We start from the raw sequence: 22,796 nt of genomic DNA, 5'->3' as shown, positions 1-22,796 counted from the left end.
GGCAGCTGTGTTAGTGTAGTGGCAGCAGTTAGGTAGTGAGTGAGGAGCCAGCAGTGTAGTGGACGGTGAGGGAGCTGTGAGTGTAGTGGAGCTGTGTTAAGGTGGACGGTGAGGCAGCAGTGTTAGTAGTGGACGGTGAGGAGCAGTAGTTAGTGGTGGACGGTGAGGAGCAGTGAGTGTAGTGGAAGGGAGCTGTGTTAAGTTGTAGTGGACAGCGGCAGTAGTGGATGTGAGGCAGCAGTGTTAGTGTAGTGGACGGTGAGGAGCAGTGTTAGTGTAGTGGACAGTGAGGCAGCTGTGTTAGTGTAGTGGACAGAGGCAACTGTGTTAGTGTAGTGGACGGTGAGGAGCTGTGTTGGTGTAGTGAACGGTGAGGAGCTGTGTAGTGTAGTGGACGGTGGAGTGTAGTGAGCTGTGTTAGTGTAGTGGACGGTGAGGCAGCTGTGTGGACGGTGAGGAGCCTAGTGGACGGTGAGGGAGCTGTGTTAGTGTAGTGAGGGAGCTGTGTTAGTGTAGTGGACGGTGAAGGAGCCGGTGAGGGACAGGAGCAGTGTTAGTGTAGTGGACGGTGAGGAGCAGTGTAGTGACGGTGAGGGAGCAGTGTTAGTGTAGGACGGTGAGGAGCAGTGTTAGTGTAGGGAGCAGTGTTAGTGTGGAGTGGCAGTGTTAGTGTAGTGGACGGGTGCAGTGTTAGTGTAGTGGACGGTGAGGCAGCTGTGTTAGGTGTAGTGGACGGTGAGGTAGCAGTGTTAGTAGTGACGGTGAGGCAGCAGTGTTAGTGTAGTGCATAGTGTGATGGTGAGGCAGCTGTGTTAGTGTAGTGGACGGTGAGGCAGCTGTGTTAGTGTAGTGAGAGGCAGCTGTGTTAGTGTGGTGGATGGTGAGGCAGCAGGTTAGTGGTAGTGGATGGCAAGAGAGGCAGCTGTGTTAGTGTAGTTGAGGCAGGTGTGTAGTGGAGCAGTGAGGCAAGTTAGTGTGTGAAGGTGAGGCAGCTGTGTTAGTGTAGTGGATGGTGGAGGCAGCTGTGTTAGTGTAGTGGACGGTGAGGCAGCTGTGTTAGTGTAGTGAGGTGGCTGTGAGTGTAGTGGATGGTGAGGCAGCTGTGTGGTGTAGTGGACGTGAGGCAGCTGTGTTAGTGTAGTGACGGTGAGGCAGCTGTGTTAGTGTAGTGATGGTGAGGCAGCAGTGTTAGTATGTGGACGGTGAGGCAGTGTGTTAGTGTAGTGGACGGTGAGGCAGCAGTGTTAGTGTAGTGACGGTGAGGGAGCAGTGTTAGTGTAGTGGTGAGGGAGCTGTGTTAGTGTAGTGGATGCAGAGGTTGTGGGTAGTGAGGTGTGTAGGTAGTGATGGAGGCAGCTGTGTTGGTGTAGTGGACGGTGAGGGAGCAGAGTGTAGTGGACGGTGAGGCAGCAGTGTTAGTATAGTGGACGGTGAGGAGCCAGAGGGGTAGTGGACGGTGAGGCAGCAGTGTTAGTGTAGTAGTGAGGGGCGCAGTGTTAGTGTAGTGACGGTGAGGGAGCTGTGTTAGTGTAGTGACGGGTGAGGCAGCAGTGTGGACGGTGGCAGCAGTGTTAGTGTAGTGACAGCTGTGAGTGTAGTGGACGGTGTTAGTGTAGTGGACGGTGAGGCAGCTGTGTTAGTGTAGTGGACGGTGAGGCAGCTGTGTTAGTGTAGTGGACGGTGAGGCAGCTAGTGTGTTAGTGAGACGGTGAGGCAGGTGTTAGTATAGTGGACGGTGAGGGAGCTGTGTTAGTGTAGTGGATGGTGAGGGCAGTGTTAGTGTAGTGGACGGTGAGGCAGCTGTGTTAGTGGAGTAGAGCGCTGTGCATAGTGGAGTGAGGCAGCTGTGTTTGTGTAGTGGACGGTGAGGTAGCAGTGTGTAGTGGATGGTGAGGCAGCTGGTTAGTGTAGTGGATGGTGAGGGAGCTGTGTTAGTGTAGGGACTGCTGTAGTGGACGGTGAGGCAGCTGTGTTAGTAGTGACGGTGAGGCAGCAGTGTTAGTGTAGTGGATGGTGAGGGAGCTGTGTTTGTGTAGTGGACGGTGAGGGAGTAGTAGTGGATGGTGAGGCAGCTGTGTTAGTGTAGTAGTGTAGTGGACGGTGAGGGAGCAGTGTTAGTGTAGTGGACGCAGCAGTTAGTAGTGGACGGTGAGGCAGCAGTAGAGTGGACGGAGGCAGCTGTGTTAGTGTAGTGGACGGTGAGGGAGCTGTGTTTGTAGTGGACGGTGAGGCAGCTGTGTTAGGTGTAGTGGACGGGTGAGGGAGCAGTGTTAGTGTAGTAGACGTGAGGCAGCAGTGTTAGTATAGTGGACGGTGAGGCAGCTGTGTTAGTGTAGTGGACGGTGAGGCAGCTTTGTTAGTGTAGTGGACGGTGAGGCAGCAGTGTTAGTGTAGTGGATGGTGAGGGAGCTGTGTTTGTGTAGTGGACGGTGAGGCAGCTGTGTTTGTGTAGTGGACGGTGAGGTAGCAGTGTTAGTGTAGTGGATGGTGAGGGAACTGTGTTTGTGTAGTGGACGGTGAGGCAGCAGTGTTAGTGTAGTGGACGGTGAGGCAGCTGTGTTAGTGTAGTGGACGGTGAGGCAGCTGTGTTAGTGTAGTGGACGGTGAGGCAGTTTTGTATTCCTCTCCTTCAAGTTGTTAGGCAAGGCAACTTGATATCTGCTGCCTCATCCTCGTAAACACGCCACCAAGATGATGCTAACCAAGACGGCATGTGAAATTCAACGCGATTGGTCTTGAACTTGACAAGAACTTCCTGATTGGCGAGAACTTAGAAATCTTAAGCCCCGCCCCTTTTGAGGTTGAGTTGCTAACACTGAGCTCAATTCTCGCTGTGATCCCCTGTCTGACGGGATTAAAGTGTGAGGCAAATCGGCGGTGGCGTCTGGCAGGATACGAATGAGTGTGTGTGTGTGTACAAAACGGTTCAGTCAATTTCCCGCGGTGGTGACAAGACGCGGGAGAGGGTTTATACAGAGTTATAACGGATTGTAGGCGGTGGCGGGTTCAGGTGACTGACTGAGCAAGCGAGGAGTCAAGGTTAGTGGTAACTCTCCTGGCGGGCGGTGGCGAGGCTGTATGTATGTCTACCATCCACTTTGTGTATTTGGGTTATGTTGTTTGGGTTAGCTTTGGTGAGGTTTAAATATATAGGTTGAGTTGTTTGGGTTAGATTGTTTGAGTCAGGCTGGGTTGTTTAGGTTAGATTGGGTCAGGTTTGCGTTTTGGGGGTTATTTGAGAAAGAGTAAAGTTATTTGGGTTTTACATTAAGTTTTTCATGATAATTAGGGTCGAGTTTGATTTTCTAAGGTAAAGGTTATTCACTTTAGGTTAGGTTGTTTAACTTACTTTATTTTGGTTAGGGTTATTTGGATTGTTTGGGCGACTTAGTTGGGCTAGGTACTTTTAGCTGTTTAAGCTACTCAGGTTAATTTGGGTTGGGTCTAACTAAGCTAACTCCCACAACGAGTTTCGTGGTGCGGTGGCTGCCGCTGTAAAAGGAGGTAAAGGAACCCTCTCTCCCTCACTTGACACAGAAGCTGACGGTACTGGAGTGAGTAAGCAACTCACGCCGCTCCCCTCCCGCCAACACTGTCTCCTACCCACACACACACACACACCATATTCTAGGTATAATCGTAGAATCCTTCTAATTTAGAAACTGAAATAAAAACAGCTCTCTTGTAGTTTATTATTATGTTTTTTTTTACGGGGATTACCCCCACCGGGCACAGGTCACTGACCCACACCAGGGCCTGGTGGCGAGAATATAATAATAATAATAATAATAATAATAATAGTAATAGTAATAATAATAATAATAATAATAATAATAATAATAATAATAATAATAATAATAATAATAATACATAAAATTAATAAAAAATAACAATAATAAAGAACCATAAATGAAAAATAAAAAATATCGATAGAGAAAAACCTGTATGTATTGTAGGTATGTATTTTGTGTTGTGAAAGTAAGAGAAAAAATGAGACCCTGCAATTGTTTGTAAATGAGGCAGAAAGTCAGATCAGCAACCTGGGACTTGGTCACAATTTTTGTGATACAATATGGCAGCAGGGTCAACCATTGTGTTCTGACCTCACTAGGGGAAAGGTCACGGCAGGGTTAGCTCCCGAGGGATAATTATCAGATATGGCCAGCGCTATGTATGGTCTGGGGTCTGTGAGTTTGTTGGCCAAGCTGGAATGGGCCATGGAAGAATTGGAGAGGGCCAAGGAAGAAATAGAGAGGGCCAAGGAAGAAATAGAGAGGGCCACGTTGGAGAACCTGAAATTAAAAGAAGAGATGGCGAGATTGAAGGGGGAGGCGGGACAGGGAAAGCCAGTGTCTGACGAAAATTCAAGCGAGTGGAAGGTTGTAAGGAGAGGGAAGACCAAACTGGTGATGAAGAAACACACCAAGGATACGTCAACAACGACATCAGCAGCTAAGTGTACCAACTCGTTCAGTCCCTTGATAGACGAATTGGACGTTAGTACAGTCAGGGACAGGGCTGACAAGGAAGGTATAAAAACTTTAATTGTTGGTGACTCACAGGTAAGGTACATGGACAGGGCTTTTTGTGGTAAAAACATAAATAGGATGAGGGTGTGTTTGCCAGGAGCTGGGGTGGGGGATATAATTGACAGGATGGACAATATCTTGTCTGGTAATGGGAACAAACCCATTATCTGCCTCAGTGCAGGAGGCAATGATATTGGCCGGTGTAGGAGTGAGGAGCTTCTTGATAAGTTCAAGACAGCTATAGATCGTATTAGGACTAAGGGAGGGATCCCTATCATATGTGGTGTCCTGCCTAGAAGGAGAGTTGGCAGTGAATGGTTGTCAAGGGCAGTTGGTGTCAACGACCGTCTTGACAGATATTGCAAGTCAATATCAGTCCCATTCATTGACAACTGGGACAACTTCTACAGCAGAAGGGACCTTTATGCTAGGGATGGGGTGCACCTGTCTAGGGATGGAGTAGCAACCCTGGCTGGGGCTCTAGAGGGGGCAGTTCAAAAAATATCGAAGTCTTTAAACTGCTAGGAGAACATATGAGCACGGAGGTGGAGGTGGAGGAGAATGCAGTGGGAGCGGGTAAACAAAGTGAAAGATTACAGGGAAATAGTGTTAGGAATGATGACAAAGCTAAATTAGACAGAGAGTTTAAAACTAAACGCAGTAAGGGGAGGACTCAGAACACGACTAACTTAAATGTATACTACGCGAACAGTAGAAGTATGAGAAACAAAATGGATGATATTAGGTCCTTGGTATGTACCGAAAAAATCGATATAATAGCATTCACTGAAACATGGATCAACTTAGACTCACGTGAGTTACCGGCCGAATACCAAATTGCGGGTTGCAAACTGTTCCATACCGATAGGCAGACCAGGAAAGGAGGCGGAGTAGCAATCTATGTTAGGGATAATCTGAAGTGTGAAATAAATAAGGAAATAAAAACAGCGGAATACAGAAACAATTTGGATCGAATTAATCGACGGTAGGGAAAAATTAATCACAGGAGTAATATATAGACCTCCCAATCTTGATAGAGTCAATGAGCGACTTATCTGGGATGAAATGCACAGGGCTTCCATCCACAACAAAGTCTGTATTGTAGGCGACTTTAACCTTGGCCAAATAGATTGGACTGACCTTACAGGTAACTCAGAATCAGAGGATTTTCTCGAGACGATCCAGGACTGTTTTCTAAGTCAACATATAACCGAACCCACCCGGGGTAATAATATACTCGATTTAGTTCTGTGAAACAGAGAAAACTTCATAGCAATGTCGAGGTAGGGAACGAACTTGCAAACAGCGATCACAAAGAAATTAGATTCCAGTTAGATTTTCAGGGCAGACGTAAGGAAAATTCCACTAAAGTACCAGATTTCAGAAGGGCAAACTTTGACAGTTTAAAGAGGCAGCTGAGAGAGGGGGTGTCGCGCTTGGCCGTGAACCTGACAGATGACACCGACCTGATAACGAGATCTGAGATTGCCGAGTTCCACGACAATTTAAATAATGAGTTACTTAATGCACAAAGGCAGAACATACCATACAAAAAACTCAGATCAGACAACAATGACCCTAAATGGATAAATAATTATTTATAGAACATCATTGGCCAAAGGAAGGCTATAGGTAGAAGGATAAATCGTGGCGAAATTTACCTCTGGGATTATTATAGGGTATTGGCGAGTAGGGTTAAAACCGAGATAAGGAAAGCCAAGAGGAATAATGAGGTAAGGATAGCAAGGCAGGCGAAGACAAACCCCAAAGGATTCTACCAAATGTATCAAACTAAAACACGAGATAAGATTGGACCAATACATTCAGATACCAGCCAGCTAACTGATAACAACGGAGAAATGAGCAATAATCTAAATAAATATTTTTCAACAGTTTTCACCACCGAAAATTTAAACATGATACCCGGGGCACCGACTCTATTCAGAGATGATGAAGAAAACAAATTAAGCGAGATAGTAGTGACTAGTAACGATGTTAGTAAGCAAATAGACAAACTAAAGCCTAATAAGTCACCTGGTCCCGATGAGATATTTGCCAGAGTATTAAAGGAATGTAAGGAAGAGCTTAGTATGCCCTTAGCAAAGTTGTTTAACATGTCCTTAAAAACAGGTGTAGTACCAGAATCCTGGAGGATAGCGAATGTAATACCGATTTTCAAGAAGGGGGATAGATCACTATCCTCTAACTACCGCCCAATCAGTCTAACATCAATAGTAGGCAAATTACTGGAAGCAATCATTTCAAACTCTATTCGAAATCACCTGGAGAAGCACCGATTGATCAATGATTCCCAGCATGGCTTCACAAGCGGACGTTCATGTCTAACTAATCTATTAACATTCTTTTCATCAGTTTTCGAATCGGTGGACGATGGGCACAATTATGATGTGGTATAACTCGACTTTAGCAAAGCCTTCGACAGAGTCCCCCACGAAAGACTAATTAGAAAGGTAGAAGCACATGGCATCATAGGTAATATCCTTAAATGGATTAGGGCATGGTTACAGGACAGGAAACAGCGAGTGAGCATTAATGGCACTAAGTCCCTTTGGAGCAACGTCACAAGTGGAGTTCCCCAAGGCTCAGTACTTAGACCATTATTATTTATTATATACATAAACGACATAGATATCGGCATAGACAGCAACATAAGCAAATTTGCTGTTGACACTAAAATAGGACATGTTATTAAATCTGACGAGGACTCCGCAAAACTACAGGAGGATCTAAACAAATTTTTCGAATGGTCTGAAAAATGGCAGATGAAATTCAACGTGGACAAATGTAAAGTACTCAATATAGGAGATGTAAACAGGGAAACCAGATACCAGATGAACAACGATGCCATAGAGAAATCCGACTGCGAGAGAGATTTAGGAGTAATGATAAGTAGGAACCTTAAGCCAAGTAAACAATGTGTTTTTGCTCATAAGGCTCATAAAGTACTTAGGTTCATACAAAGGAGTGTTAGTTACAAGACTAGCGAGGTCATCCTAAAACTGTATCTTGCTCTTGTGAGACCACACCTGGATTACGCAGTTCAGTCCTGGTCATCGTATTACAGAATGGATATAGAATCCTTGGAAAGAATTCAGAGGAGAATGACAAGACTAATCCCGGGCATTAGGAACCTTGAGTATAGAGACAGGTTAAAGCATCTTAATTTGCACTCCCTCGAGAGACGTAGAGCGAGGGGCGACCTGATAGAGGTGTATAAGTGGAAGGCAGGGCTAAACAAAGGGGACATTACAAAGGTACTCAAACTATCCAACCAGGAGCGAACTCGTAACAATGGTTTTAAATTAGACAAATTTAGATTTAGGCGTGAAATAGGTAAACACTGGTTTGGAAACAGAGTAGTGGATGAATGGAACAAGTTACCAAATATCATTAACTCGAATACGCTGAATAGCTTCAAACATAGGTTGGATGCTTATATGAGCAATAGGGGTTGGGTGTAAACGGTACTTCCCAGTATGGGCCAATAGGCCCGCTGCAGTTTCCTCCATTCTTATGTTCTTATTAGACAACACATTACAGTATGCTTTCAATATCTTCCCAGGCGGTATTACCTCCCTGTTTGGTAACTGCCGCCTACTACCTGCTACCTGGTTGGTACTGTACATTTAACCGAAGAAAAAAAATATTAATTAACATAAGATTATAATTTTTACTACAAAAAATTAAGTGGTGTTGGTAATTACATATACTCGTAGAGCTGTTCCCATATTTGAATCAGGTAAAATTAGGTTAGGTTAGGTTAAATTATTTAGGTTATGTTAAATTGGGGGCTGGGTTAGGTTATTTAAGTTCATGTTAGTTATTGGGGTAAGATTACATTACTTGGGTTAGGCTATGTTACTTTACCATCTCTGAAGATCACGGGAGGAGTGTTACAGGGTCTCTGCTGAGTATGACGCCATAATAGGAACTGTCAGACATACAGCCATAGTGGGGTTTTCAACAGTCCTTTATGTGTTACATTAACGTTTTGAAATGAGTTTTGTCACCATGATCTGTTGGAAGGAAGATTGATTTTAAGAATTTAATATGTCCTGCAGAGGCAAAAAGTATTGAAATCCGGACATTTCTTCATTTAAATTTGAGATACTAAAATCTTCAGACACGTCAAAGTTGAAATTTTACGTTTCTGAAGGTTTTATGATCTCAGTTTCAGATTCTCAAACTGAGGAAAGCAAAAGAATGTGGATGCGTTCGACTCGACCAAGGTACAAGTCTGCTACGTTTCAGATTATATTGACCCAGAATTGAAGAAGTGATGATTAATTGTTTGAAAGAGGAAGAAGAAACACAGGCTAAACAAAATCCTCTCCGGGCTGAGGTATGAAATATTAAATATTAAGGATTCACTCATCTCGAGGAAACTTTGTTTACATCTGAACACCTGAACAAAAATTGGTTTTTACTGTATATCCTCGGAGATACAACTTGGTCTAATAAATTTTTTATCAACAAACAATACTGTAAGTGACACATCTTGATACTGTACGACCAGATGGAGTTGAAATAGGGTATTGTCCCATATTTTGTCTTGCCCCGTTGTCCAGAAAAGTGTGTCGGGTCGCTAAATTGTCTTGTATCTGAGTGGCCATTGAAAAAAAAAACGATAAACCATAAATCACCGAGTCTAGCCATATGGCACCACAAAAATTGTGACCAAGTCCCAGGTTGCTGATCTGACTTTCTGCCCCATTTACACACAATTGCAGGGTTTCAATTATTTCTTACTTTTACAACACATGCATATATCATTTCTCACTCTTGATATTTTTGTTTATTTATTTATGGCTGTTTATTATTATTATTATTATTGTTATTATTATTATTATTATTATTATTATTATTATTTTTATTATTATTATTATAAATGTTATTAGTATTACTAATATTTTCTTTATTATAATTGTTAATTATTTGTATTGATTTTTATTAATTTTATTATTATATTAATAATAATAAAAATAATAATAATATTATTATTATTATTATTATTATTATTATTATTATTATTATTATTATTATTATTATTATTACTACTACTATTATTATTTTATTATATTTTTCACCCCCAGGCCTTGATGTGGGTCATTATAAAATGAACTGTGCCGGGGGGGGGGGGCTAATGCCTATAAAAAAAAATCACGTTTATGAGTCAAGCTCCTCATACAAACAACTTGAGTAATTAACAATGACTTTTCGTTTTTGCTTTCTAAATTTTCGCTGAAAATTCTTAGATTCTTATCTCGTATCACAAAAAAATGTGATATTTTACTTATGTAAGGTAGGTTGTGGCAGCAGTGGTGAACTTTTTGTATCGTAAAGTTTGTATCTTAGAGGAACTGACCAAGAACATAGCTCACAGTGTATGACTACGGTGGGCCTCAGCCGGCTAGGAAAAGTTTATTAACCTTTTAGATTTATTAACCTTTTTGCCTTCTTAAGTTTAGATGGCAGGAGTTTCTTGTTCCAGACATGGCTATTTGATATTTCACCTGGTAACATCTATGTAACTAGTTGTGAAGTGTCAGGTAATCTCATCTGCTAGTCACATTCGTGTGCTGGCTGGCGCGTCTGTCAGTTATTGCACTGATACTTGGATGCTTGAAGTGCCACTGAGTGTGCATTGAGTAACAAGCAGTAAAGCACTAAGTGTATACCGGCATTCCGCCACCTGGCACCGTATGAACTGGTTATGGATAATTGGTGATCCACCAGTTCAGGAATTCTTGTTACTGCTTTGTAGTTTCAACTGGCGTTGCTTGTAATCTCTGTTTGTAGTTGTTTCAGAGTATTTAACGGTCACACAAACACTGTATAATTGATGCATGTAGATAGCCCACTGTTATATAAGTACTACTGTCTATATGTTGACAGAGGCTATTACATTCTCTCAGCTGAATAAAATTGTCCGGCATTAGCCAGAATAGAATACCTATGTGCGCCGCAGCCCTCTAAAGGGTTATGTGCGTGATGTGTTTTTTGTGGGTGGGTGAACCATACAGTTGGGATTTAGCAGCTTCTTTTTCTCTATTTTTTAGGCTTTAAGTAAATTTAAGTTAAAAAAGGTATTGAGGTTCATTTTCTTTACATAACTAAATTTGCTGTAAACAATATCTTCTATATCTTCGTGGAAAAGTAGGTTTATTGAGAAATGTCTTCTGGCCCAGAATGTCAGAGAAATTAGTTCAGGCTCAAATATATATTTAGAATGTTTGTTTTCGACCTTTACTCCAAATTTGGTTGAATATTATTATTTGTTCCCCAAATAAAAACAAATTATCCCCCTCTCCCACAAAAAAAGGTGTCCCTGTATTTTAAAATCGAGGATATGACAACCCGAAATTGAGAGGATAATTGTAACGTAACTGGTATCAACTAATTAGGCCACTGAGTACTGACCCAGATGGCATAACTACGTTGATGAAGGTATCTTGGGTTGCCAAACTACCAAAATGACAGGGAATTTGTCTCTGATTGTTTTTTGTCATTATTACATCTGCCATTGTAGCTAGAGTTAATTGAACCATTATATTTTTGACGGCACTGGCATTTATGAGAGAAGAGTCACAAATTCTTGCAAATCATGGAGGTATGCACTCACTCACACCCCTGTAGCGAAATGCTTTCTTTAATTTTTTCTTCATCTATACATTGGTATACATTGTGTGTAAAAATACATGCCACGCTCAGGATTTGTTAACGTTGAATTTTCCCAGCCGAGCCTCGGAGTTTAGTGAGTGAAACCCCAGCCTCGGGTCATATGAACTTATTATATTGCTAGATAAGTGTAATTAAAGTGTAAGTGGAGTGCGTCATGTTTGGGTAAATACTAGGGGCTAGTTCTAAGATGTCTGAACCGTCTGTCACACTGGAATCTCACCCAAACAGGCAGCGTCTTACCACATCCTACTAGATATTAACCATTTGTGTAGGTGACATACACAGCATTGTTATTGCTGTAATAAAGATTGTTGGCCAACCATAGCGTGACAGATAAGGCAAGGGAACCGTTATAGCTAGAAATAGCGTACTGTAAGTTTACAATAAGTTCGCATATATGGATTAAGAGGTTTAGACAGTATGGTGGTTGAAAATGTCCGGAGGTGACGTTCCCGGACACCGTTTGTTTCTCAGGCCTATTGAAGGTCATAAAACTGAAGGGTTAACATGCATTTCTTTATTACAGTTGTGTGAGCTCCTATTATATATTTACAAGTACATCTTAGATTAGGTTATCTTGCTTTTATCTTGTGGTATATACAGCTGTTACTGCTGCCGTGATCTGCGGAGGAAAATTTAATAGTTTGACATTAACAACAGACGAAGGCAATACACTCTGCACTGTATCATTTCAAAAATACTGTACGTGATAACGCCCCCAGATATTTTATTTCCTCCCGCAAGATTATTTTTTTTAGGGTAAAATCGAGTTCCGCTGCGTTATCCCGGCCAGCTTGTGTGTCCGGGGCTGCCATTTGTGTTTTTTAAAATTATAATATTGATTTCCGGGGTTTTATGTGTTGACAGTAACAGACAGGTTCTCTCAGGCCCAACATATGTCAATAGTAAGAGGTTCGCAAGTTTTTCCAGGAATGTAGGATTTTTAGTGTATCAATATACTGACATAATTACAGACACATTGTACAATAACTTCAGATTTTTGCAGTACATGGCTGAGCCCTTCGGGGTGTGTTCAAGTCTCTTGAGGGAGTGCGTTGGCCGAGTGGATAATCATATAACATTAAATACCTAGCCCACCGGTACCTGATCTCGCCTGAGACACCTTCCAGTCTACCTATCTGTGAATGGGTACTTAACTTTGCTGTTGGGTGAGTGGGGGTTGTTGAGTGCCATGTCATCCATACTGATAATAGGTCACCAGAGCTATGGGACCCATTAAAAAGGAAGCTTTTCTCAAAAGGCATCTGCTATCACATGTGCTGGTGATGATGAATACATGATAAATACATGATACATAGTATACTTATGGCCAGTATAATCATTATTACAGTAAAACATAACAATGGTCGCTTTCCCTGTTTAGAGGACGCTGGCGGCGGAAGTGATGTTTTGTGAGCAAAATGGTTAGTATACGGATTGAGTGTTACTGAACAATAGTATAAACACAGAGTGCATCATGACGCCGGTGAGGATCATTGAACCTTTTTACACACACATACAGATACTGTTGCTGTGTTGGTGCTATATATAGGTCACACACACACACACACACACTGCCTGTACGTGTATCTGTTTGTCCGTCTATATGTGTATGTTCGTCCTTGTGTGTGCATCTGTACGTCCGTCCGTTACTAGACCTTGTTGCGACTAGGAGTAAGAATACGTGAAGGGGTTGACAGTCTTATTGTACCCCAGTCTTATTGTACACCAGTCTTATTGCACCCCAGTCTTATTGTACCCCAGTCTTATTGTACCCCAGTCTTATTGTACCCCAGTCTTATTGTACCCCAGTCTTATTGTACACCAGTCTTATTGCACCCCAGTCTTATTGTACCCCAGTCTTATTGTACCCCAGTCTTATTGTACCCCAGTCTTATTGGCCACCCCAGTCTTATTGTACCCCAGTTTTTTATTGTACCCCAGTCTTATTGTACCCCAGTCTTATTGTGCCTCAGTCTTATTGTACCCCAGTCTTATTGTACCCCAGTCTTGGCTGTACCCCAAAGTCTTATTATTACCCCCAAGTCTTATTGTACCCCAGTCTTATTGTACCCCAGTCTTATTGTACCCCAATCTTATTGTACCCCAGTCTTGTGTACCTCAGTCTTATTGTACCCCAGTCTTATTGTACCTCAGTCTTATTGTACCCCCAGTCTTATTGTACTGATCTTGTGTACCCCAGTCTTGTGTACCCCCAGTCTTATTGTGTGCCCCAGTCTTATTGTACCCAGTCTTATTGTACCCCCAGTCTTATTCGCCACAGTCTTATTGTACCTCAGTCTTGTTAGCCCACCCCAGTCTTATTGTACCCCAGTCTTATTGTACCTCAGTCTTATTGTACCTCAGTCTTATTGTACCCCAGTCTTATTGTACCCCAGTCTTATTGTACCCCAGTCTTATTGTACCCCAGTCTTATTGTACCTCAGTCTTATTGTACTCCAGTCTTATTGTACCCCAGTCTTACTGTATCCCAGTAATACGATGCTTCAGCCACGTTTCGGGACAAGTTACTCGGGACGCTGTGATTGTTTTAACCGTTAGCCTGCGTCTCGATCCCTTTATTCTTGACTGACACTAACTTCTCGCTGCTCACTTCATTATAATATTATTAATATACCTGTATTCTCTAACATAAACCCTGTAGAATTCTGTATGGTTTAATTAATCTTGTTTGTATTCTTTTAGTCGCCAGTAAAAGTAGAGGGTTTTATAAGGTTTTGTGTATGGAAGTGAAGTCATAATGGGTGATGTTAAAACAGGAGGGGGGAGGGTGGACTGCCTTAGGGGACGCCAAGGCAGTGTGGAGTAAGCTACTGTAGGCCTCTCTCTCTCTCTCTCTCTCTCTCTCTCTCTCTCTCTCTCTCTCTCTCTCTCTCTCTCTCTCTCTCTCTCTCTCTCTCTCTCTCTCTCTCTCTCTCTCTCTCTCTCTCTCTCTCTCTCTCTCTCTCTCTCATTTCAACCTTTTCTTTTTTTTCTTTTTCAATCACCATTCTTCATTCTCTTCGTCATTCTCTTTTTTCTCCTGATCCTCTTTTTCCCACACCTGCTTATATTGTATACACCTGCCTGAACCATTCCACACCTGCATACACCTGCCTACACCTACTTGCATTGAAAACATCTGCTTGAACCTTTCCATACCTGTATACATCTGCTCACACCTCCCTGAAGTTTCCCACACCTGTCGACACCTGCCTGAGCCTTCTCACACCTGATTACACTTGCCTGAACTTTCCCACACCTGATTATACCTGCCTACACCTGTTTTTAGTTGACTGCACCTTTTTTGTGGCCCTTTGGGTGTTTCATGTGGTCAGGTTAAACACGTGGCACTGAAGAGAGGTCACGCGGCACTGTCTGGTTAGTGTTAAACTTTTTATGTATTATTATTATTATTATTATTATTGTTATTATTATTATTATTATTATTATTATTATTATTATTATTATTATTATTATTATTATTATTATTAGTATTGTTATTATTGTGATGATGATGATGATTGTTGTTATTGTTGATCTTTTTCTCAGTAGTAGTAGTAAATTATTTGTTATTATTATTATAACTGTCTTTATTATTTTTATTATTATTATTATTATTTTTTTTTTTTTTAGGGTATTAGCCCACCCGGGCACAGGTCACTGACCCACATCGGGGCTTGGGGGGCGAAAATTTAGTAATAATAATAATAATAATAATAATAATAATAATAATAATAATAATAATAAAGAATTACAAAAATGAAAAAAAGATAAAAAGTGAGAAACAATATATGTATGTTGTGTTGTCAATGGTAAGAGAAACAATTGAGACCCTGCAATTGTGTGTAAATGAGGCAGAAATTCAGATCAGCAACCTGGGACTTGGTCACAATTTTTGTGATGCCATATGGCAGCAGGGTCTACCATTAGACAACACATTATGCTTCCAATATCTTCCCAGGCGGTAGTACCTCCCTGTTTGATAGCTGCCTGCTACCTACTATTTGTCAAGGGCATCACAGGTGAACTTATCTACTACATTTGTATATATTTGTTAGTATAACATAGTGTACTAATGGCGTCAGCTGCTGTACTGTTGTGTACTAAGGACATGGGTGTACTGTTGTGTACTAAGGACATGGGTGTACTGTTGTGTACTAAGGACATGGGTGTACCATACTGCAGATCACATGAACATTAGACACCCCAGCTTATTTCACCTGATTATTGTTTCAAACACATTAATTAAAACTGGGTTAGATTAGGTTATGTTGGGTTAATCTAGGTTAGGTTAGCGTTAGGTTACATTAGGTTAGGTTTAGTTAGGTTAGCGTTAGGTTACATTAGGTTAGGTTTAGTTAGGTTAGGTTAGCGTTAGGTTACATTAGGTTAGGTTAGGTTAGGTTAGGTTAGCGTTAGGTTACATTAGGTTAGGTTAAGTTCAGTTGTATACGGAGAATTTTTTATTAGCGGCAAGTTAGCTCGATAGTCTGGGGTAGGGGGGGTGGCTTGAGTATTGCTTAAATATGTTTTTATTTATCGATGATTTCTTTGAACGATGGTATATATGTTGAGTCATGTCATTAAACACAAATATTAACTGTGATGAAGCTCCGGCTCAGTTGACTGTCTTCCTCTGCCTCGATTACTTTAATAAATCAAAGAAAATGGAGCTTTTATTAGAGTTTGGGCGGGATACTACTGAAATGTTCTGCTTTCCGCCCTGGACACCTTTCTGCTCCCTGTTCGGCTTTGGCCAGGCGACGAGAGACGACGGGTAGATAATGGGTAGAAAAAAATCAGATGCCAATGACAATAAAAGTAAATCTGTTACCGTCTTTCTCCAAGGTGAGAAAAGCATAAATTCAAAATCAAATTTTAAGTTTTTTTTTTTTAAGTTTACCGGAAAATAAACTAAACTCTGGCAGGTTTCAACAAATTTTTAATACATACAGTATTCATCATCGACCCAATTATACTTATAAAACAACTTTAATTTTAAACAAACAATATAGTACAGTACTGTAATTTATCAACATATTTCTATTTTTATTTTCCCGCTGAACATTTTCACCAAGCTTTGTTTTTACTGATTTGTTTTATAAACTTTAAATTCTCTTGAAATATATTACGTCAATGGATTAATGTGATTAATGGCCGACATTGGCACTGTGAGAGTGTTGGGGAATATGTTTATAACTAAACCTGTTGTACCTTATTTACCTCATGGTCACCCACTAAAGGTGACCATACCGAGGGAAGCAGGCCAGTGGCCTGTGTAGGATACCTCCAGTGTTCTCGATAGCCTTTTCAAGGGTTATTTTGAAGCCCAGTACTGTTCTTAACTTCCCAGCTTGGGCTGGTAGACTGTTTCATAGATCTACCAGCCTCTGTGTGAGGAAGTATTTCCCTATATTCGTTCTGCATGATAACTTAGCGAACTTATAATTATGTCCTCTCGTGTTGGTGGTGCGTGGCATCACAGAGAAATGGCCCAGGTTTACGTTTTCCATACCTTACAAGATTCTGAATGTCAATGAGACCTGCCCAATATTGTCTCTTGTCTGAAAAGTTGTGAGTCCTAAGGCTCTCAGTCTACTTGGATAATGGAGAAGGTATAGTTCCGGAATCATCTTGGTCGCTCTGTGTTGCACCTTTTCTGTTAAGTCTTTCAGCAGGTAGGGTTTTCATGTCTGTACACAGTAATCCAAACTGGGACGTACGTGGAGTATATAAAGTTGAAGGAGCATTTTCCTATATTTGTTATTCAAAGGTACGCTTTATAAATCTCAAATCTCGGTTTGCATTTGTTCACTTATGCGACCTTCAGTGACTGAACTGTCACAGTGTCTAGATATTTTCCTTATCAACAGTATCCAGGATCACCTGAACATTCTACCCCCCAGCTTATTTCGCCTAAAAACTAACCATCCTGACGCTAACCTAACCTAACCCCATCCCCCCTAATAGTGTTAGAGTGATTAATCTTTAAGTGAAATAAGCTGGGGGTAGAATGTTCAGGTGATCCCTAATATTTAATTTATTACATTATTATTATTATTATTATTATTATTATTATTATTAATTAATTTTAATAATATTATTAACATATTTTATGCATGTGTCGCATATACAATATTGTAGATATTTCATCTCGGTGTAACATCCAACGGATTCCTCCTCCCCCTCCCACTTCTCCCCATTACCTCTCTGCCACCGCCTCCTTCCCTTCCTCCCTCCCAACATTCCTGTGGTAGACCATCTTTACTATGAGCTAAAGAGAGGGAGGAAGAGAGGGGGGGGGGGAGGGGGGGGAAGGAGGAAGAGGAAGGATGTTTGTGTATACTGTATATCGTTCACCTCATTTTCTCCCTTTCTTTATTTCTCCTATCCACTCTCTCTTCTCTCCTTCCCCTTTCGCCACTCTTTCCTCCCCTTCCCCCCCTCTTTCCATCTCCCTCCCCTTCCCTATTCTCTTCTACCTCGCCTCTCTCTCTCTCTCTCTCGTCTTCTTTCTCTTCTTCCTCATCTTCTTTAAATAAGTAAGTAAACCTCAAAGTTGTGACTCAATTATAAAAGTTGTCTTGTGAGAAAATTATCCTTGTTGTTGGTGGCGTTGTTGATCTTCTAGTCTTCTTTTTTATTTCCTTTCTCTTCCTTATCATCTCTCCTCTTTGTTAGTCTATTCCTTTATCTTGATATTGTTGTTCTTGTTCTTCTTTCTTCCCCGCCTCTTCTTTTTTCGTCCCTGTCTCCTCTTTATTCTCCCCCCCCCTCCCCCTCAGCGACAACAACAACCATTTCCCCCCACCCCACCCCACCCACCCCACCCCACCCCACCCCACCCCACCCCCACCCCACCCCACCCCACCCACCCACCGCCCTCAGCTGGACTAACGGTATATTTGGGGGAGGGAGGGAGGGAAGGTAAGACATGGTGTACCTGTGCTGTTTACACGTTCCAGCTTATTTCCAGCTTATTTCACATGATGATTAAACACTCTAACGCTACCTGAGAGGGTTAGGCTAGGATAGATTTGGTTACGTTAGGTTAAGTCTGTTTTGGTTAGGTTAGGTCTTTTTGGGTTAGGTTAGGTTTGGTTAGATTAGGATAGGTCTGTCTTGGTTAGGTTAAGTTAGCTTGAGTCTGATTTGGTTATGTTAGGTTAAGTGTGGTATGGTTAGGTTAGGTCTGGTTTGGTTAGGTTAAGTTAGCTTTGGTTAGGTTAAATTAAGCTTGGTTAGGTTAAATTAGATGTAGTTAGGTTAGTTTTGCTTTGGTTAGGTTAGGTTAAGTTAGTTTAGGTTAGGTTAGGTTGGTTAATCTCAAGGGGAAATAAGTCAGGGGGATTAATCATCAGGTGAGTTATTTCATGTATTTTTGTGTGTAATGTTATTAAGTGAAGAACAGTGTTACTGGTACAGGGAGAAGTGCAACAGCTGTATTTCATAATAAAGTACAGAATTTAATAAGATTAATTTAGAATACAGATTATTTTATATATTATTTAAAAACTGTATCCAGTGTGTCAGTGGGAGTAAAAAGGATGAACCCAAAATAAGCTCATTAAGGGATAATGACTTACAAATTGTAATATAAAACTCACTTTTCTTTTCACAATAGCTTTTCATCTTTAAAAACGAGTCTGAAATTAATTGAAATAATGATAGTTGTATTAATTCATATTTGTTCTATGTCAATAATCTTACCATTAATGTAGACACTATAAATGATGTGTGTGTGTGTGTGTGTGTGTGTGTGTGTGTGTATGTATATATATATATATATATATATATATATATATATATATATATTTATATATATATATATATATATATATGTATGTGTGTGTGTGTGTACTGTATATATATATATATATATATATATATATATATATATATATATATATATATATATATATATATGTGTGTGTGTGTGTGTGTGTGTGTGTGTGTGTGTGTGTGTGTGTGTCCGTCCTTTTGTTTCATCCACATTATTGTTATTACTAATGTTAATTTTATACTCGGCTCTGAACAAATCTGTGATGCGCTTAATTAATGTTTTCAGAAAATTCTAATCGAAAAGTATGACCTCTTTTAAAATTAAGGCAATAAAATGGGCTATAACTGCTGCTGGCACACACACACACACACACACACACACACACACACACACACACACACACACACACACACCACACACACTTGACCTAAATAACAGACCTCTTCTCCACCATCTTGAGGGACAAGGGTGATGGCTGACTGAACCAGTGTACAGGAAGTATGGGCCTAAGGTGCGCTGTGGCCGCATACCAGAAACACCGCTCGGGTATAAAGGCGGAGAACTATTTACTGTGTATGGGAAAGGACAGAGATGAAATAGAAGAGGCGGGAGGACGACGAGGGAAGAGGGGGGGGAGGAATATTGGAAGGGAGGGAAGAGGAATATTGGAGGTGGGGAGGGAAGAGGAATATTGGAGGTGGGGAGGGAAGAGGAATATTGGAGGTGGGGAGGGAAGAGGAATATTGAGGTGGAGAGGGAAGAGGAATCTTGGAGGTGGGGAGGGAAGAGGAATATTGGAGGTGGGGAGGGAAGAGGAATATCGGAGAGGGAGGGAAGAGGAATATTGGAGGTGGGGAGGGAGGAGGAGCAGACACCCAGTAGCGTTTGTGATGATGAGGGAGCACCACTCACTTGTGTTGTTGAGTGTACAGTACTAACAAACTGAGACACAAGACGGGGTACATATGTATGCATTATCCGGTACACAGAGACAAGAGCAGCCTAGACTGTTAGCTGTAATAGGCAAAATAAGTATCGCATGAAAATTAACCCCCTCAGCTTATTTTATCTTAAGCTTAACCACCTAAACGCTAACCTAACTAATACCCCCCAACTTAGCGTAGGTGTTTAATCATCAGCTACGGAGGTCTAAATTTCAGGTGATGACTAAATGATAACTCTACTTTACACTTCGTCGATATAAACGAGTAAAGCCAGAAAATGAGTCTTGAAGACAATGAAAACGTAATATCAATCTAACAGACACTCCTACAGACACTGAGAGCGCTGTGAGGGGAATCGAATATATATATATATATATATATATATATATATATATATATATATATATATATATATGTGTGTGTGTGTGTTTGATAAAAAAGGTTAGTGTTTGCCCTTTACTTTCTGTGTGTACGAGATGACGTGACGTAATATATAATGTACATTGACTGAGTACAACTTGTGTATTGTGTTCCGTTTGTGATCTTCGTCCTTACCTTGTAGTGTACCTGTACCTTCACCTGTAACTATACTTATACCTTTACCTGTAACTGTAACTATGCTAGTACCGGTAACTATGCTTGTACTGTACCTGCAACCTGTAACTGTTTATACCAACAACTATACTTGTACCTGTACCTAACTATTTTTACACCTTCAGCAATGCTTGTACTGTACCTAACCATTAATGGCTGCTATGTTTTCAGGTAGGGCAAAACTTACCTTAGGGATATTTGAGAATCCATCGTTATCATGTCTGGAGTTTGTCAGTCCAAATACGTTCTTTCATCCCAAGTTTGGAGAGAAATTTGACGTAATCACCTCTTGAAAATTTATTGACTACCGTTACCTTAAAATGGGATATACGTGATTAATATTTTAAGAGCTGTGAATTTTAGTTTGACATTGACGATTTAAAGGATAATGATTTTATGAAAACATCTCGGATTCATAATCTTGTAGCTTTTGAATTGAAGTCAACCTTTAGGGATTTTCTTAAAGGTTATAACTTGTCGTCGGAACCATTGTATTACATAATGTCTGACATTCTGATTAAAAGCTTCCGTTGGCGAACATCTTCACCAGTGGTAGCTACGTCAGTATGAGAAATTGGCTTTTATATTTAAATTGTGAGTCGACCCCAATATCTATTGGGCCATATTATTTCCTTTCTATATTGCGTATCAAAAAGAACTGCGCATGCGTAAAGAAAGCTTTTAGTTCGATTTACCGTCGAGTGATGTCAGTGAAACAGATGAAGAGCTGAATATACAAATACAAAAGCTAAGTAAAGGTACTGTACTGTACATAAGTTTCCCCCACACATGTCGGCAAGATGATAATGTTTACAGTGAACATCACTAACAGTTATAATAATATTTGTTCAGTAAAATTGTCGCTCAGGTTTACAATTGGATAAGCATGTTTATAAACTATGCAGTTCTACAGCTCAGCCAGAATAAATACTATAGACAATGTAGCTACAGTATACAGTGCACGTAGGCCGTGGAATATTCAGTTACCTGTGTGCCGAGAGAGTGCACAAACAACAGTAGTAAACAGCAGTAAGGCAACCACACCAAGGATAGCCGACAAAACCAAACCTATTACGAGTCTAACCAAAATTACCATAGGATCTTTTAGTTTAACAAATTTATTGACAAAGCTTGGAGTACAGTTTGCCTATTCTGAGTAATTCAGTCAGGTCTTGACACTGAGGGTGGTATCACTTCTCACATACATACATATACATAAATCAGATTCATGTGGGTGATGTCACTGTTCACTGCCATGCAGGACAGAGGTTCTTACACAAAGATATATATATATATATATATATATATATATATATATATATATATATATATATAGAGAGAGAGAGAGAGAGAGAGAGAGAGAGAGAGAGAGAGTTAGATTCATGTGAGTAATATCACTGTTCACTGCCATGCAGGACAGAGGTTCGTACACAAAGACCGATATGTCAAGTCAGATTAGTTTCGGGCCGTCTTTAAATGATGATAATAATAATATTTATATTAGTGGAGCAGTCTTGTTCGTGGTGCTTTTCTAGCATTGCTCGTCTCTCTCAGGCTGGCAACACTTGGCACCTGAGGTGAAAGCTGACAGATGTGGAGTTCGGTGGCTGGAAGACGTTATTCACCGATATACATTTTCTTTGTTATAGTTTTTAATTAATTGTCTTGTTAATGATGATTTTTATCAATAGTTCAGATAATAAACACGGGAATATAAAAAAAAAAACATCCGCCCCCGGGTGGGCTCGAACCACCAACCTTTCGGTTAACAGCCGAACGCGCTAACCAATTGTGCCACGGAGGCTTATTAAGTGGCAGAAGTATGTGGATGTGAATCAAAGCTTTGGTTGCTCTGAACTCTATGGTCGTGTGTTTCCACCGGAAATGTATATTTTTCGTTTTTTATTTTACTTATCGATCTCATTTAAAGAAATGCAATTGTGATCACACAAAGTAGGCAGGGATTTGAAGTAGAGGGAAATTGTGGGGTAGAAACATGCAACAAAAAAATGACGAAACGGTTATAATATTTATACTGTTGTATATACTTGTCACACTTGCCAGATGCTTCTGGTGTTATTGTACAGGGGTACCTGGTGACAGCACTAGGATCCCGCTTCCTCTATCAAGGAATAAACAATTGAAATTGACGAAACGAAACCTGACGTCTCAAATATCATATTCATATCCAGAGAAACCAGAAGCACATGACCTAACCTCCTATCCAGGAGGGCCCCACCC

At 40.8% G+C, this 22,796-nt stretch overlaps 1 non-coding gene across 1 annotated transcript; it reads right to left on the bottom strand.

Moving 5' to 3' along the window:
* Positions 1-22,285: 22,285 nt before the first annotated feature.
* Trnan-guu lies at positions 22,286-22,359 on the bottom strand. The gene has a single exon. It is a non-coding gene; the product is annotated as a tRNA-Asn (tRNA).
* Positions 22,360-22,796: the final 437 nt, after the last annotated feature.

This window comes from Homarus americanus, unplaced genomic scaffold, assembly GCF_018991925.1.
Source record: "Homarus americanus isolate GMGI-L3 unplaced genomic scaffold, GMGI_Hamer_2.0 scaffold45698, whole genome shotgun sequence".
NCBI classification, from domain to species: Eukaryota; Metazoa; Arthropoda; class Malacostraca; order Decapoda; family Nephropidae; genus Homarus; species Homarus americanus.
Note: the sequence above shows the minus strand (reverse complement) of the source record. Positions and strands in the feature narration are given on the sequence as shown.